This window comes from Helianthus annuus, chromosome 15, assembly GCF_002127325.2.
Source record: "Helianthus annuus cultivar XRQ/B chromosome 15, HanXRQr2.0-SUNRISE, whole genome shotgun sequence".
NCBI lineage: Eukaryota > Viridiplantae > Streptophyta > Magnoliopsida > Asterales > Asteraceae > Helianthus > Helianthus annuus.
This window is the reverse complement of record NC_035447.2, coordinates 138,788,217-138,803,203: the sequence shown is the minus strand read 5'-3', so window position 1 is coordinate 138,803,203 and position 14,987 is coordinate 138,788,217. Positions and strand designations below refer to the sequence as shown.

The 14,987-nt window shown below is 35.9% G+C and overlaps 1 long non-coding RNA gene across 1 annotated transcript; it reads left to right on the top strand.

Moving 5' to 3' along the window:
• The first annotated feature begins 14,380 nt into the window (after positions 1-14,380).
• LOC118487183 lies at positions 14,381-14,704 on the top strand. Its single transcript, XR_004880685.1, has 2 exons — positions 14,381-14,529; positions 14,612-14,704. It is a non-coding gene; the product is annotated as an uncharacterized LOC118487183 (long non-coding RNA).
• Positions 14,705-14,987: the final 283 nt, after the last annotated feature.

Genomic DNA, 14,987 nt, shown 5'->3' with positions numbered 1-14,987 from the left:
GCCAAACATGAAAGCTCTTATCGCAACTTACGTCGGCAAGTGTTTAACTTGTGCAAGGGTTAAAATCGAGTACCAGAAACCATCAGGCCTACTTCAGCAACCAGAAATACCACAATGGAAATGGGAGCAAATTTCCATGGATTTTGTTACTGGCCTACCTAGATCCCAGCGTGGGAATGACACTATCTGGGTGGTCGTTGATCGGCTCACAAAGTCTGCTCACTTCTTGGCTATCAAAGAAAAGGATAAGTTTTCTACCCTAGCAGACATCTACATGAAAGAAATTGTTTCGAGGCACGGAGTGCCCACCTCTATTATTTCGGATCGCGATGCACGATTCACGTCAGAGCTTTGGCAAGCGATGCACAAATCCTTCGGCTCACGATTAGACATGAGCACAGCATATCATCCTCAGACGGATGGGCAGTCTGAGCGAACTATTCAAACTCTAGAAGACATGCTTCGAGCGTGTGTTATCGATTTCGGCAACGGCTGGGAAAAGCACCTCCCTTTGGTGGAGTTCTCATACAATAACAGTTACCACACCAGCATTCAAGCCGCTCCATTTGAGGCATTGTACGGACGTAAATGCCGGTCACCTCTCTGTTGGGCAGAGGTGGGAGATAGTCAAATTACGGGTCCAGATATTGTTGTGGACGCCACAGAAAAGATAGCACAGATACGACAACGCATGGCGGCAGCACGCGACCGTCAGAAAGCCTACGCGGACAAGCGTAGAAAGCCATTGGAATTTGAGGTCGGGGACCGGGTCTTATTGAAAGTTTCACCCTGGAAGGGTGTGGTTCGTTTTGGTAAAAGAGGCAAATTGAATCCGCGGTACGTCGGACCATTCGAAATCTTAGAAAAGATTGGCAAGGTAGCCTACAGATTAAACCTACCTCCTGAACTCGGTGCAGTTCACAATGTATTTCACGTGTCCAATCTGAAGAAATGCCTATCAGATGAGACCCTTATAATTCCTTTTAAGGAACTCACTATCGACGAGCGGTTGCAGTTCGTCGAGGAACCAGTTGAAATCACGGACCGGGATGTTAAGGTCCTCAAGCACAAGAGAATCCCTCTTGTTCGAATTCGTTGGAACTCCCAGCGTGGTCCAGAGTATACCTGGGAACGCGAAGATCAGATGCAAGAAAAGTATCCTCAGTTATTCGAAACCAATGCATCCACTTCTGAGGCTGAAGCTACTACTACTGAATTTCGGGACGAAATTCCAAATCAACGGGGGGATGATGTGACACCCCAGGAAAACCAGTGAACGATGTAACTTACCTAGCTTCCTCAGTAAGTGCGTACCAAATTTCGGGACGAAATTTCTTTTAAGTTGGGGATAATGTGACAACTCGAAATTCCAAGATTTGATTTCATATGTATTACACGAACATGTATTGACTAATTGTTTAATTGCACATTTGATTGCCATATTGTGAAACTTGTATTATGTGTTAACTAGTTAGTGTGAAACATGGCCCAACTTTCGAAGGATGTCCCACGAAACATGATGCATGAATCGAAGGATGTCGAAACACATCCTTCGATCCGAAAGATCATCCTTCGGAATGATGAATCTCGAAACATATCCTTCGGCCCAGTTATTCTAATGGGCTTGGCCCATTCATGTAAAATGTTTATATACGAGTATTACATGCAAGTCGGCAGTTTTTCTAAGAACCCTAGTTTTCATTGTGTGTGTGACGGCAATCACAACCAACCGGAGATTTCTTGCTGAACGATTCCCTTTTTGCTTTCAATTCCGGTTAGTATTTAAGGTGTATGTGATTTCATGATTTACCAATTTACTTGCAATATGTTGACTGTATGATTAACCGGATACGTATACTAATCGGATATATGTTAATCGAATTGTTCATATCGTGATCGGTTAGTATGGATGTTTTGAAAGATGCTAGGGTTGTATGTTAATCGGTTGTGCATGATTGGTAGGATTTGGATGTTCATCGGATTTGTATGCAAATTGGATCTGTTGTGATTAGGGTTAATGATAAAGCTTGTGGATTGGTTGTGATGTATACACTACGGATTGTTATTGTTCACTGTTCTTGAAAACGGAATCGTATAGGATAAAGTGTTATGCTTGTTAATCAGATTAGGGTTCTTGATAAACGTGGGAATCATGCTTGTTTGATCTGGTTGATATTTACTAAATTGTGAAAATTGTGTTAATGGATAAACATAACTGATATTGACTGAAAGATATTAGCTGTTCGAACCATTATTTGACCGAAGGATACTTGTTGACCGAACCATAGTTTGACCGAAAGATAGTTGGACCGAAAGATAGTTGGACCGAAAGATAGTTGGACCGAAAGATAGACATGGTCCGAAGCATAACCTTCGGTCCGAAGGAAAATGGTGATAATGGACTGTCGAAGGATGAATTATGAATCGAAAGATATTAGGGTTTTGATAATGCTTTGAACAGTAGAACATATGTTGTATTAATAGTCATGCCATGCTTGGTGATGAACATATTCGTGTAATACTACGTGTTGTGCCGATATGCAAACTGACTGCTATGTGAACAATTAACTGCATGCGTACAATTGTGAACATGAACTGATTCGTTATACGTGCATACACTAGGACGTGATTAATTACTTGTGAGTGCATAACTTAGCATACCGAGCAAACCAAGGTGAGTTCACACTCCTACTAAGGCATGGGATTCCCGGGTTGTGGGAATGGGTTAAAGGTTGTTATTGAAAGGAACGTACATATGCTTTACTAGACTGTCACCTATCATGTCCTCGGATGTCAGGACGGTTACGTAGGTTGGGATAACACCTACGGGTTCACATGCCATTCTATCCTCGGTTACGAAGGATACGCACGTAAAACCTACGTGTACGCATTACTTACTCCTATCCTCAGGTTACGAAGGATACGTGCGTAAAACCTACGCACACTTTATACACACTTCTGTTCTCGGACGAAGAACAGGGATAATAATACGAATAGTCTAGTGGTAACTTAACATGGGAAGCCCCCACCAGCATAACTTACTATCGGCCCTGTAGAGCCACCTGTTACTTACTGTTACACATTTACTTACTGTGAACTCGCTCAACTAGTTTGTTGACCATTCTGTTACATGCCTTGCAGATCGTTAGGTACTTGGAGCTTGCACTGGAGAAGCGGGTCGTTGTGGACAAGGATTCGTGGTTTCTATGCTGAACTATTATAACATTTGAACTATTTACTATTGTTGGATTATTACTATGCTTCCGCTACACTTTAAAACAATAACATGTTTTGAACACCTTTTGTATTGAACGGATGGTTTTCTTTTATCTTACTTAATACTATATGCATGTTCAATATGATTGGTGGCTTGATCCTGGTCAGTCACGCTCCCAAGCGGTGATACTCCGCGTGTGGATTTTGGGGGTGTGACAACAGAAATTTGTTCATGCGATCTGGGTCCATCCTTTATATAGAGGAGCCCAGTTCGCACGAGTTGAATGAATTCACACAGTTTGAGGAGTTCGTGCGGACTGGCCTAGTTTGACACTGAATGGCCAGTTCGGACGAGTTGGTATATTTTTCATTTTTTTCCAAATTTTTAACTTTTTATTTTTTATTATTTAACTATTTACCAACACACTCAGTTAACTAAATCCAAGTTAATGACCCTGGTCAACTGTTTAGCCTGCCAAGTCCAAGTTAATGACCTTGGCTGACCAAATTATGATCTCGCGACACTTTTGAAACATTTTAAGTTCAAATTAATGAACTTTTATACATTTTGAGCAATTACCAACACTTTTCTCAAACTTTTCCTTTACCAACCCAAATGATCCAACATGTTTAGCACTGTGAGACTTTGATCATCAGATCCCCAATGTCTGTTGTCGAAAATAAGATGAAGTATCAAATCTTTTTGGATTTTTTAACATATTGCTAAACAAACAGGAAATCTTTTTGGATTTAAGGAAACATAAAACTGTACAAACATATTTACAGACATCTTTTTGTGAGTTTGTGTAAGAGGATCATATCAGTTTTTGAGACATATCACCAACACCGTTGATCTTGATTTAACTTTAAATCTTAAACAAATTCACATCTGATTGTCAGTATTGTTGTCCACTTAAAGCTCTACACAAGTTTCAATCGATTCGAGATATGAATTAATGTTTCAATTGACTTAACTTACTCGCGTGTCCCACCTCAGAATATACACCCGTATCAAGATTCCCTAGATTCAGTCTTACAGGTGAGTATACCAATCTGATATCGGTATTCGGGTTTAGTGCGAAACCTTGAGAGCTCAGGTATGAACTACCGTTCAATCAAAGAGATGACGGCTCGACTTTAGGTGTGTTCCCTTTAGGGAATCTTTTTTACAACTGCACTTGATTTGTATCTTTCGACATTTTATCAATTTTTATGCAGAGGGTAAGCTTTAAAAGCGCATAAAGTATTATATGAGGTCTAGGCCATTGCTTCCGCAATATCAGAAGACCAGGTATAATACCCTAGATATCAAACAGTATAAAGACCTAATATCTCAGAATCAGGCAATCTCTTAAACAAGATTTCGGGGGTTACCCATATATCCGAGAGATGTTCCCCACGAGATAAGCAAGTATTGATATTTAGATTTATATCTCGAATACAATCTACTATTTGTGTGAAGTCTACTGACACATCATCAGTGAGACTTGTTTAAAATCATTCTGACTTTCCAATTCTTTAGCATGTTGTGTGTAACACCCCAACCCCGCAAGGGCTGACGTGTCACTCTTACAGATATCAAAACCCAAAAACCAATCCATAGCATTAAATAAAAGATCCTAATTACATTTATTACATTACTGAAATAAAGAATCTTGACTAGTAACTTCCTAACGCTCTTCACTGAAATCCCAGATCATCCCATATTACCTGTAAAACAAAAAGGAAAAACAGAAAAAGAAAAATATGGCTGAGCCAAAAATTGCTCAGTAACGGAGAAATCAACAGTACATGTAAAGTCATATCAGCGGACAAAAAAAAACATAATAGAACTAAGACTGAACTGAAACGATTACTGAAACGAGTACAGAAAACAGATGCAGACGAAAGGACTGATACACTAACCGATCTAAAACTTTAACGAAAACTGATACGGAACACAAGTCAGCCATACACATAACTGATATCGAACCCAACACAAAACCTTTGTAGAGACTGGTACGTAGCTGACCACGATGACTAAGATCTTTTATCTTGTATAAACGAACTTATTGAAAACCTTGTTTAAATAATCTAGTATCTGTATAACCAGAAAAGTTTCTAACCTATTATTCGTAGTTTGTACATGAAATGTTTAAACAAATCCAAGAAATAATAACTATCAAATATTTTAAACAACATTTAATACTGCTATTATTTTTAAAACAAGATACTTGGCAAAAGTATTTTCTTTTATTAAGCGTTTGAGTGTTATCAAAATAAAATAGTTTATCACATTTCATAGCAAATCACCATTAGACAAAAAGAACTAATTTTCTAACTTTGAAAAAAAAAGTTATAACTTAGAAATATAATAAATGTCATAAACTGGGTTTCAAATGAAATACTTATAAACGTTTTGTAAACTGACATGGAAAGACGATACAGAATCAAAATGAAATACGTAAGCCTAAACATTTTAAATAGCACTAAAAATCTTATAATCTTTAAAAGAAAAGAATTGTCGAACTATTATCTTTAAATAAATGTTTAGATTCAAATCCATCTTTATTAATTAATCAAATTTCATAAGTTATTATTTAATTAAAATAACTTTATAAGTTATTATTTAATTAAAATAACTATTTATATAGCTTTGGAGATTTATATTTAATAACCAAAATAATCTAGATAACTTGAGTTTAAAAGTAGAATGATTTAATCCTTGCGAAATTTCTTAAATCGATAAGAAAAATGGACACGGAACAAAGATAGATTCAACGATAAATCTCGACAGGCACCGAATCAAATACCGAATACAGATATTGTCGGACACTAACTAAACGTATAACACGAAATCTAAATCAAACTGAGACTGATACTGATCGAGACAAATCGGATACAAACTGGTACAGATACTAAGTCAAAATAGACATAGCTAATACATAACAGAATCGGATACTGAACACAATTAGAAGCATAATTAACCCAATACACGATCGGAAACAAAATCGGATGCGTACAAACATATCAGACATATTAGAACAGATACTTAACATATTCACATACAGAAACATATACTGACTTACACGACAACTATATATCATCAAAATAAATCTTGTAACACAGAAGCACCCAAAGCCAAAAACTGAAACAAACTGGTACACAGCTAGCTAGTCCATGCACCTATGAGATGGTGAGTGCGGCGTTCACCCCTTATTCCATCTCCAGACAAACGAACTCAAACTTAGAGCTAAGATCGATCTATACTATAACACCCCGAAAACGGGTTTGGTAATCAAATCAAGTTAATACTAAAGGACGGGTAAAATACAGTTAGTTGTAAAACTTACCCGGTAAATTTTAGGATTTAAGTAAATAAATCTAATATTTATTAAAAGGATGAGAAATACTTTGAGAAAGCAAGGTATATAAAAGGCCTGAGATTTAACAGGACCTTAAATAAAACGGGTTTTGAACAAGATGAATAACTAGGAAATAAATAACCTAGTACAAGTCTTGTAATTAAGTGAAAGAACAAAATACTCAAGTTATAAACCAAACTAAAGTTGAGGGGCCTATGTTGTTAAATTTGAAACTTAATAACATAAAACAAAATTTAAAACACACCAAACACCCACTTTGGGGATGTCTGGTCGATCAAGAAGCAGGGGGCGATAAGGGGGTTCTTCACCCAACCCTAATTCTCATAAAACCACAAATTGAGGGTTTAAATCAAGTCCAAATCGATTTTCAAGCACAAATTAATGATCACCTAGTTGAAGGGGTCATAAGGTATGTAAAATCTTGATGTTTTGATCCATCTTAAATTCTAGGTTATTTGTAAGAAACTGAAATTGAGTTTGATTATGTCATGCATGGATGAATCTTGAAGTAATATGATGTCTAGGAGTAAACCCTAGTCAATAACATGTTGGATTATTGGATAATCTATGAAATTCATGATGATCCATTGATAATCTAAATGGGTTTTGTAAAATTGAGATGAACATAAGAATCATGACTACCAAAAGTGGTGTTACTTGATTACTATGAAATGATTTTGAGATTAGTATGCATGTTTGACATAATGAAATCGATATGTATGTTTATATTGGGCAAAAATATCAAGTTATGAACTTGGTTTTAAAGATGTAAAATTATACTCGTTAGGTGTTCGTTAAAATGCCTAAATGAAAGATAAATGTTGAAAATCGGACAAAAACACATGCTTGATGGATATGGCAAATTATGCGTTAAGACTTATAAAAAGGGTTCTAAATGGATTGTGAATTGAACTCTTTAGGCAAGGAATCCGGATCGTCAAGTGGACAAGCCGGTGGAAATACGCGTTTAAAAAGGGTGCTTAAAAGGTACGTAACTACGATCTCGTTACGTTATGCTTGACTTTGTATTTTCGCTAGTAGACCTTAAATTAGCATAATACATGAAATTTACATTTAGTTGAAGTGACGAAGATCACTAGGTAAATAAACGGGTCAAAAGGTGAAACTATCACCCTTTGACAATATCGACTAATGGTTTGTCGAGTTACATGTTTATAGGAATAAATATCAAATGGATACGTACATCGCTATTGCTTAACGGCTACTATGGCAAGGTATCGAAATGGGTCAATAAATTGATCCGAGCCAGGTATGTATAATGATTCAACTCATCATGTAGAACTTGAGATTCTATAAGAGTTAGACAAGGTTAAAGTATAGTTATTCGGTTATCTTTTAGGTAAACCGAATAAATTGAGTTATGGTTATGGTGTTTTAGAAGCACATGGATTTATAAACAAGGTTAAAGTTAAAAGGTCGGATTTTGAGTCAAACAAGTATTTAAAAGTTCATTGTAGTAAAAGAAGGATGAAAATTGACCAAATTGCCCTTATAGGCTAATTCGAACGAACGACCCTTAAAAGGGGTTCAGAAACGAGTTTTATGATTAAATAAATGCTTAGAATAAGAAAAGATAGTGAAAGATGTAAATTCTTGGGTTGAATGACTTTATATAGGTCTTTGCCGTAAAATGATAATCCGAGGGGTAAAACTCGGAACATATAGATATCCACATTAAATCCAACACACATATAGTTGTGGTGGAAGATCATTTGTAAATATTGCGAAAATAAGATGCTAGAAATAAACGAGTATGAATTATGCGGAAAAGTGCTTAAATACCCTTAACGGGTCAAAATAAGCTTTTAAGTACAAACGGGTTTAAGAATATATATACACTACTGAATTGAACCTAATATGATAGACAACATTGAAATTATAAGATTCATGTGAATTTAGGATCAAACAAACATGTTTGTTTGATAAACACATGAACGGGTCAAAACTTTATAAAAAGGTATTAAGTAGAAGACTTAAAGGTCTGAAATTTTGTTATGCCGGATGTTGGATTTCAACTTCATAAGATGGAGAATTGAATTACGGACGCGTAGGAAAAAGAATCGGGTAAAACGGATTAAAAATGAGAGAGTTATGCTCGTTTCCGTAAAATCGGGTTATGCTGGGAATATGCAGCAACATATTAAGAACTTGCTGTCAAAAAGGGGGCTAGGTGGGGCGTCTAGCCCGTAGGTGGGGCGTCTAGCCCCCTGAATCCGAAAATTGTTAAATTGTGTTTGTTTGACCCATGTAACTTGTTTAAACTTATTATTTAACTATCAAAACTAACTTTTAAGTTGGTTTTGATCATAGGTGAATGTCAAGAGTGCCCGGATGAAGATCAAGCTCGATGAGGAACCGAACACGATAAAGTTAAAAGCTTCCGCACGATATTTCGTCGTAACTTTTAAACGACGAACTCAAATTCATTACGATGTATATAAACCTTCATTTGTAAAAGTTTTATATTAACCGTATTATTCAAAGTACATGTAATTATAATTACGTGTTCATTTCTGTAAACTATACGAAAACCTTAAAATAATAACAAGGGTGTTACATATACGCCTCTAGCGGCCAAGATGCTACACAAGCACAAGCTAGAGACACCGTGAACTTTGATTACGCATTGTCACGATAAGTGCCATGCTGTTGACGCCCAAACGGCAAGCTAGTCATGCTTGGGTGAAAGAATACAAATACTAAGGCCTTATAAATAATTTACAGGCAACTGAAAATAATACTAACAGGAACATGCGACCATGATACAAGCCTGGGGTATGGCATGCTACAACACACTAACAAAAAGTAGACAGATACAATACTGACTCAGATAACGTACCACATACCAAACGAATGTAGGTATCAAACCATGACAATCAGACTCTAAAACAAAGATAAATATCCATACTAAGAGTAATGAAAATAAAATTACGTTACGATATCAAGACTTGAGAATTCGTACCCGTAGAAGGAATTGAAAATTATAGTATGATGAAAACAAACAGAATCCGTACCAACGAGTAACGAAAAATAAAATTATACTATGATGTAAGAGAAACGGGATCCGTACCTTAATTTAACGAGCAAAGCCAAAATCCACAAATCAAGTCGTCCTTAAAATTTCACAAACCTATATCCCATATCTACGGGATTAGTTTATTATAATTTATTTAATTTAAGAGTTCTTTCGTTAAATGTTCCGGCGACCAAGAATTCAAATCTAATCCGTTGAATTTAATAATTAACGAAAAATCTATTTGGTTTACAAATAAACTAATTGCCAAAACTTTAGAAAATAATGTGTTACATTTATTCTAAAAAGTTCGCACGCATTTTTAAGTACAAAATTAAGATGATGAACCTAAATTATATTCGTATATTTTAGTAGAACTCATAAAAATTATTAACGTAGAATACCGATTCTAACATTAATTGTACAAAAGTCAATTTACTAAAGTGCTAAACTAATAGAATTAAGTTTGTAATATTTTATCAATACTCATGAATAATATGAATCTAAAGAGCCCAAATTAAACATTCACACCATACGTATGTCAATTCCATATTACTCTCACATACACATATCTATATTAGAGAGGACGAGGCCGTCCGTTATTCTATCACGGAAAAGAAGTTCAACGCGTGATCTTCCACCACCGGCTAAAAGTTTAACGCGTTAATCTTCCACGAAATCCGATTTTCGTTATCTTTATCACGCGTTAATGTTTTGTTTTAGGAGGGTATTTGTTGGTTGGAGGAAAATTGTTGGGTGTGGTGATGAGTGATGACCACCCCCACTAAAAAGGGTTGTGAGTGATGGAAAAATGGTCGATGACATGGCGGAACTTGATTGGTGCTTGTGAGTGATAAATTCTATCACTAGTGAACCACCCCCTCCCCTTATAACACACACACCTCTTGGTGGAGACATGCACATTTTAGCTCCAATGGCGAAACTTGTTTTTTTTTTGAGATACTTGTTTAATGAGAAAAAAGGAACATCATACATGTCTGTAAATTTGATTCGACCTTAGAGGACAAAGAGAAATAAAACCACATGTGTTCTAAACATTTAACTATCTAGGCTAACAGAAGCTTAAATTATCAAACATGAAACAGAGGCAACGAACACCATTTTACTATTATATTGGATTATTAGCACTATGGTTATCTTCTTTGTTCAGGTCATGATTAAATTCCAAATCTTAAAAGCTTGAGTCGCCGGAATAGATTCGTTAATAATCCACGGTTATTTGAAACGTAAACTGAGGATTAGCATTCTTACCCCAATAGAAGAGCAATGCGACAACAGTGAAGATAGTATACAAACGTATGCAGGCGTGTCAATCTCCGGAAAAGATTATAAACTTTCAGTTAAACTTTTGATTTGGATGTTATAGTTGCCATAAAAAAATCAAAACGAAACGACTATTCGTATGTCTATATTCAAAACAGAACTGGGTTTCATTTGGTACCTTAGTTGTCGAACTGAGATGAACGGAAGGCGCCGTGCGGTTATAAGGATGACAAAAGAAAACCGGCGGTAACAGTTTAATGGCGGCGGTGGCTGTGACAAGCAGCGCAGATGGTCAGCGGATGTAACAGAACAAAAGACAGCAGCGGCGGATGACGGCGGTTTCTTTCCAACTGGTTTGTTTGAGGCTCCTCCTTTTAGCTACCACCGGTGGCTCGAAAGAAAAGTTTGCGATGGTTGTTGATATCGGTTCAGCCATTCAGGGAAAATAAAAATCGAAAAACAAAGGTTCATGTGTGCGTAACTTGTGAGTGGAATTGATTTAGCCTATGATTCTTAATTATGGTCACGATTTAAGAATTTAATTTAGACTACGTAAATCTCGCCTAATTTCGGAAATTGAATAGGTGGAGTGGATTTTGGAAAGAAAGAATGGATTAAGATGATGTTGGTGATTTAATTAGTATTTTCAATTTCTTCTCTTGAGATTTAAGGCAATTTACAACATAATCATTTTAGTTTAGCTTTAATTTAAAACTAAACAAACACTTATATTTATAAATATGACATGCAAAACTTTTAGCTAATCTTCTTAACCTAATAAAAGCCATACCTAGGGGACACATATCCCCTATCTAGAGCCTCTATAACTCATTTTCCCGCCATTTTCTATTCCTCTACTTTCCCTGTTGTGAAACCCGACTCAGGATCCATATTATCAATTCGGGTCCTGTTTTGTCGTTCCATATATAAACCCTAAAACACTTCAACTCTCATATCGCACAAGGGTTTCAGCTTCTTCACCACGCTTCCACCTCCCTCATTCATATTCTGCCTCCATGAAGAAACCCTAGCCGCCTCCCTGTGAAGGAACACGAAAAAACTAAATCAAGTTATTCATCTTCTTTTTGTATAATTCAGTTCTAGATCAAAATGGATCAAGTTTTTGTTTTTGTTTTCATCTGTCTTCTGCTCATTCAAGCTCACAATTGGGGGAAGAAATTTTAGGGTTTGTTAAAGGAGATGGTTAGAACTCAGAACGACGGCAATGGATTGGAATTCTGGGTTCTTCGATCTCAGTAAGAAATTCTAGGGTTTCAATCGAAATAACGTTGGGTAAGAAATTATTTGGATCACTATCTTCTCTGTTTAAGGTTAGACAAGCGTTGTCTTTTCCTTCTGCCCTGCTCCCCGAAAACAACGTTCGACTTGCATGTGTTAAGCATATAGCTAGCGTTCCTTCTGAGCCAGGAGAAAGTCGTAAATAAGATCACACTATTTAGAAAATCGTAAATAAGATCACTATCTTCGATCTCTAAAGCTTTTGAAACCTAATTTTTGCTCATTATTTCCTAATTAAATATTTTTTATGGTTGGATGTGCAGATTTATTGTTGATTTTGTTAATATTTCTTTAAATTGTAACTGTTACAGTTCTGAATAACAATGGTTATCCAATATTATGGTTGTTGATTCGCGTGTGGCAGGATTTAGGGTTTCGTGTTAACCAGGTAATTTCCTGGTCTGACTCATTTGTGTTTCATTCGGATCCAACAGGTGCTCACTAACCCTAAAATTTATTGGCCTTTAAACATTAAGATTTTGATTTGTTTTTTTATGCAGGACTCAAGGCGCTTAATCTATCTGAACGAACGACTGAGGGAGAAAGCTCTTGAAAAGGTTACTTTTCTAGCCTAATACAATGCTAATTAGAAGATTTAATTATTGGGTTTATTTAATTTTGTTGTATAAATAACATATTGACTTGACTTTCGTAGTAGGTTAGAAGTCAGTTTGGTTTTTAGTAGGGGAAATGTTCAGGTACACAGTGTTTTTAAGAGTTATTAAGTTAGTGTATGTTGCAAGGTAGATGTTTGAAAGAATTATCTTTCTAGATTTGTTTTGTTTATTCATGTTGCAAGCTACATTATCTAATTTTGTTGTTGATTTGGGCTGTAGTGGAACTCAAAATATTATATTGATCGGTTCGTGTTTGCCCTTTTGTTGTAGAAACCTAAAATTTGTGACATTTTGAAAGCTATTGCATCATTCCAACAAAGCATTAGTGAAAAAACCATCCAATCAGTTGCCAGAGGCAAGGTAATAGATAGTGTAATTAATTTAATGTTCTTAATTTTGACTTTCATATTTGAATTTCTTACTTATCTTGTGCTCTCTTGTGGATATCCATTTGGCTGCTATCAAACACGAGTGGGAGGAATGCATGCAGCAACATGTTCTTCCAGCCTAGCCTATGTACTTTGCGTTAATGGTGTTCTAATTAATTGAACTTATGGTACTTTTTGAGGCAATAATCCTCATAACATATCTGTTTTTAGAGCTTCAATTTTATTTAATCATTTAATATGTTTATCAAATTTCTGGAGTTGTTTCAAAAAATGTTAGTAAATTTATAAAAAAATAAAATCAATAAATCACATCTAACAACTTGATTTGTAGCTTTTGTTTGATTGGCTAATTTGTTTATACATAGAAGTATAATCTAAAAATGATAGCTTATTTTCATGCCAAAGGTATGCAAACGAGTTCGATTTGACTATTTTGGTGGTCAAATTGATTAATCGTTGTTCGGTTCACAATATGCATGCTTTTCTTCTACAAATAAAGGTTTATGATTAAATTTGTTCCTTTTCATATGAAATGATGGGAGATTCATGCCTCCAGTGGATTTGCCATGGTATTAGGAGATTCTCCTCCACATTCAGGTTCACTTACTCCCTTTGTTACTCTTGTACACATATGTCGTGTGTCGTGTCTTCTCGCTATTTTTGTTCTTCATTCAAATTTGTTTTTGGTGTTCATCTATTTAGTACACCAAATTGATTTAATTGGTGTTCAAAGGCCTCTATCCATGATCAAAAGGAGGCAGTCAAAACACCGGCGCCTCTCTGGCGAACTGGCTATTTCTACTTATCGAATTCGTGTTGATGATATCGGAGCCTCCTGTATACGACCATGTAATTTGGTCTTTAGGAGCTGATGAGTTGAATCAGAATTAAGAAAATGTGGTATAAACAACTTTTTGCAATTGGTATTTCTTCACCCTGACATTCACACAAATGGTGTCGGTTACGCTGGTGAATCTCTTGAGGCACTGTTTTGAGTTATCATCTGGAAGCGGGTCATTAAGGTATATGTTTTTTTTAAATAATGTATTTCGTCTCCGTTAATTAATTTTGATATTTTGATTGGTGATTGCAAACTTCAGGGGACGAAAATGGCATTTTACTCTTCCGGGTGTTTGTTTTTTTAAATAATTTTTTAATGTATTTTCAGGCTCAAATGTGTAGATTTGGATGGAAACAGTGTGATTACAAGAAATGAGATGCAATTCTTTTACGAAGAACAGTTGCATCGGATGAAATGTATGGCCCAAGAGCCCGTCCTTTTTGAGGACATATTGTGTCAGATTGTTGACATGATTGGCCCAAAGGTTATTATTTCATTTTCATTTTTATCTTTTCTTTGCATTATATCATATATTAATATGTTTTTTCGCATTTTGTTGATTGCAGGATGAGGGGTATTTTACCCTGCATGACTTGAAAGGAAGCAAACTTGCTAGAAGCGTTTTCAATATCCTTTTCAACCTTAATAAATTTATGGCCTTTGAAACTCGCGATCCGTTTCTCATATGTCAGGTACATAACTACATACGTGATCACTAATCGTTGGATTATTTATTTATTTTGACAAATTGTATCAACATTTTTATAATACCGGAACGTGAGAATCCAACGTTAATAGAGTGGGATCGGTTTGCTCATCGAGAGTACATCAGGTTGTCAATGGAGGAAGATGCCGAAGAAGCCTCTAATGGTAGTGCAGATGTGTGGGATGAATCTCTTAAGGCACCGTTTTGAGTTATCATCTGGAAGCGGGTCATTAAGG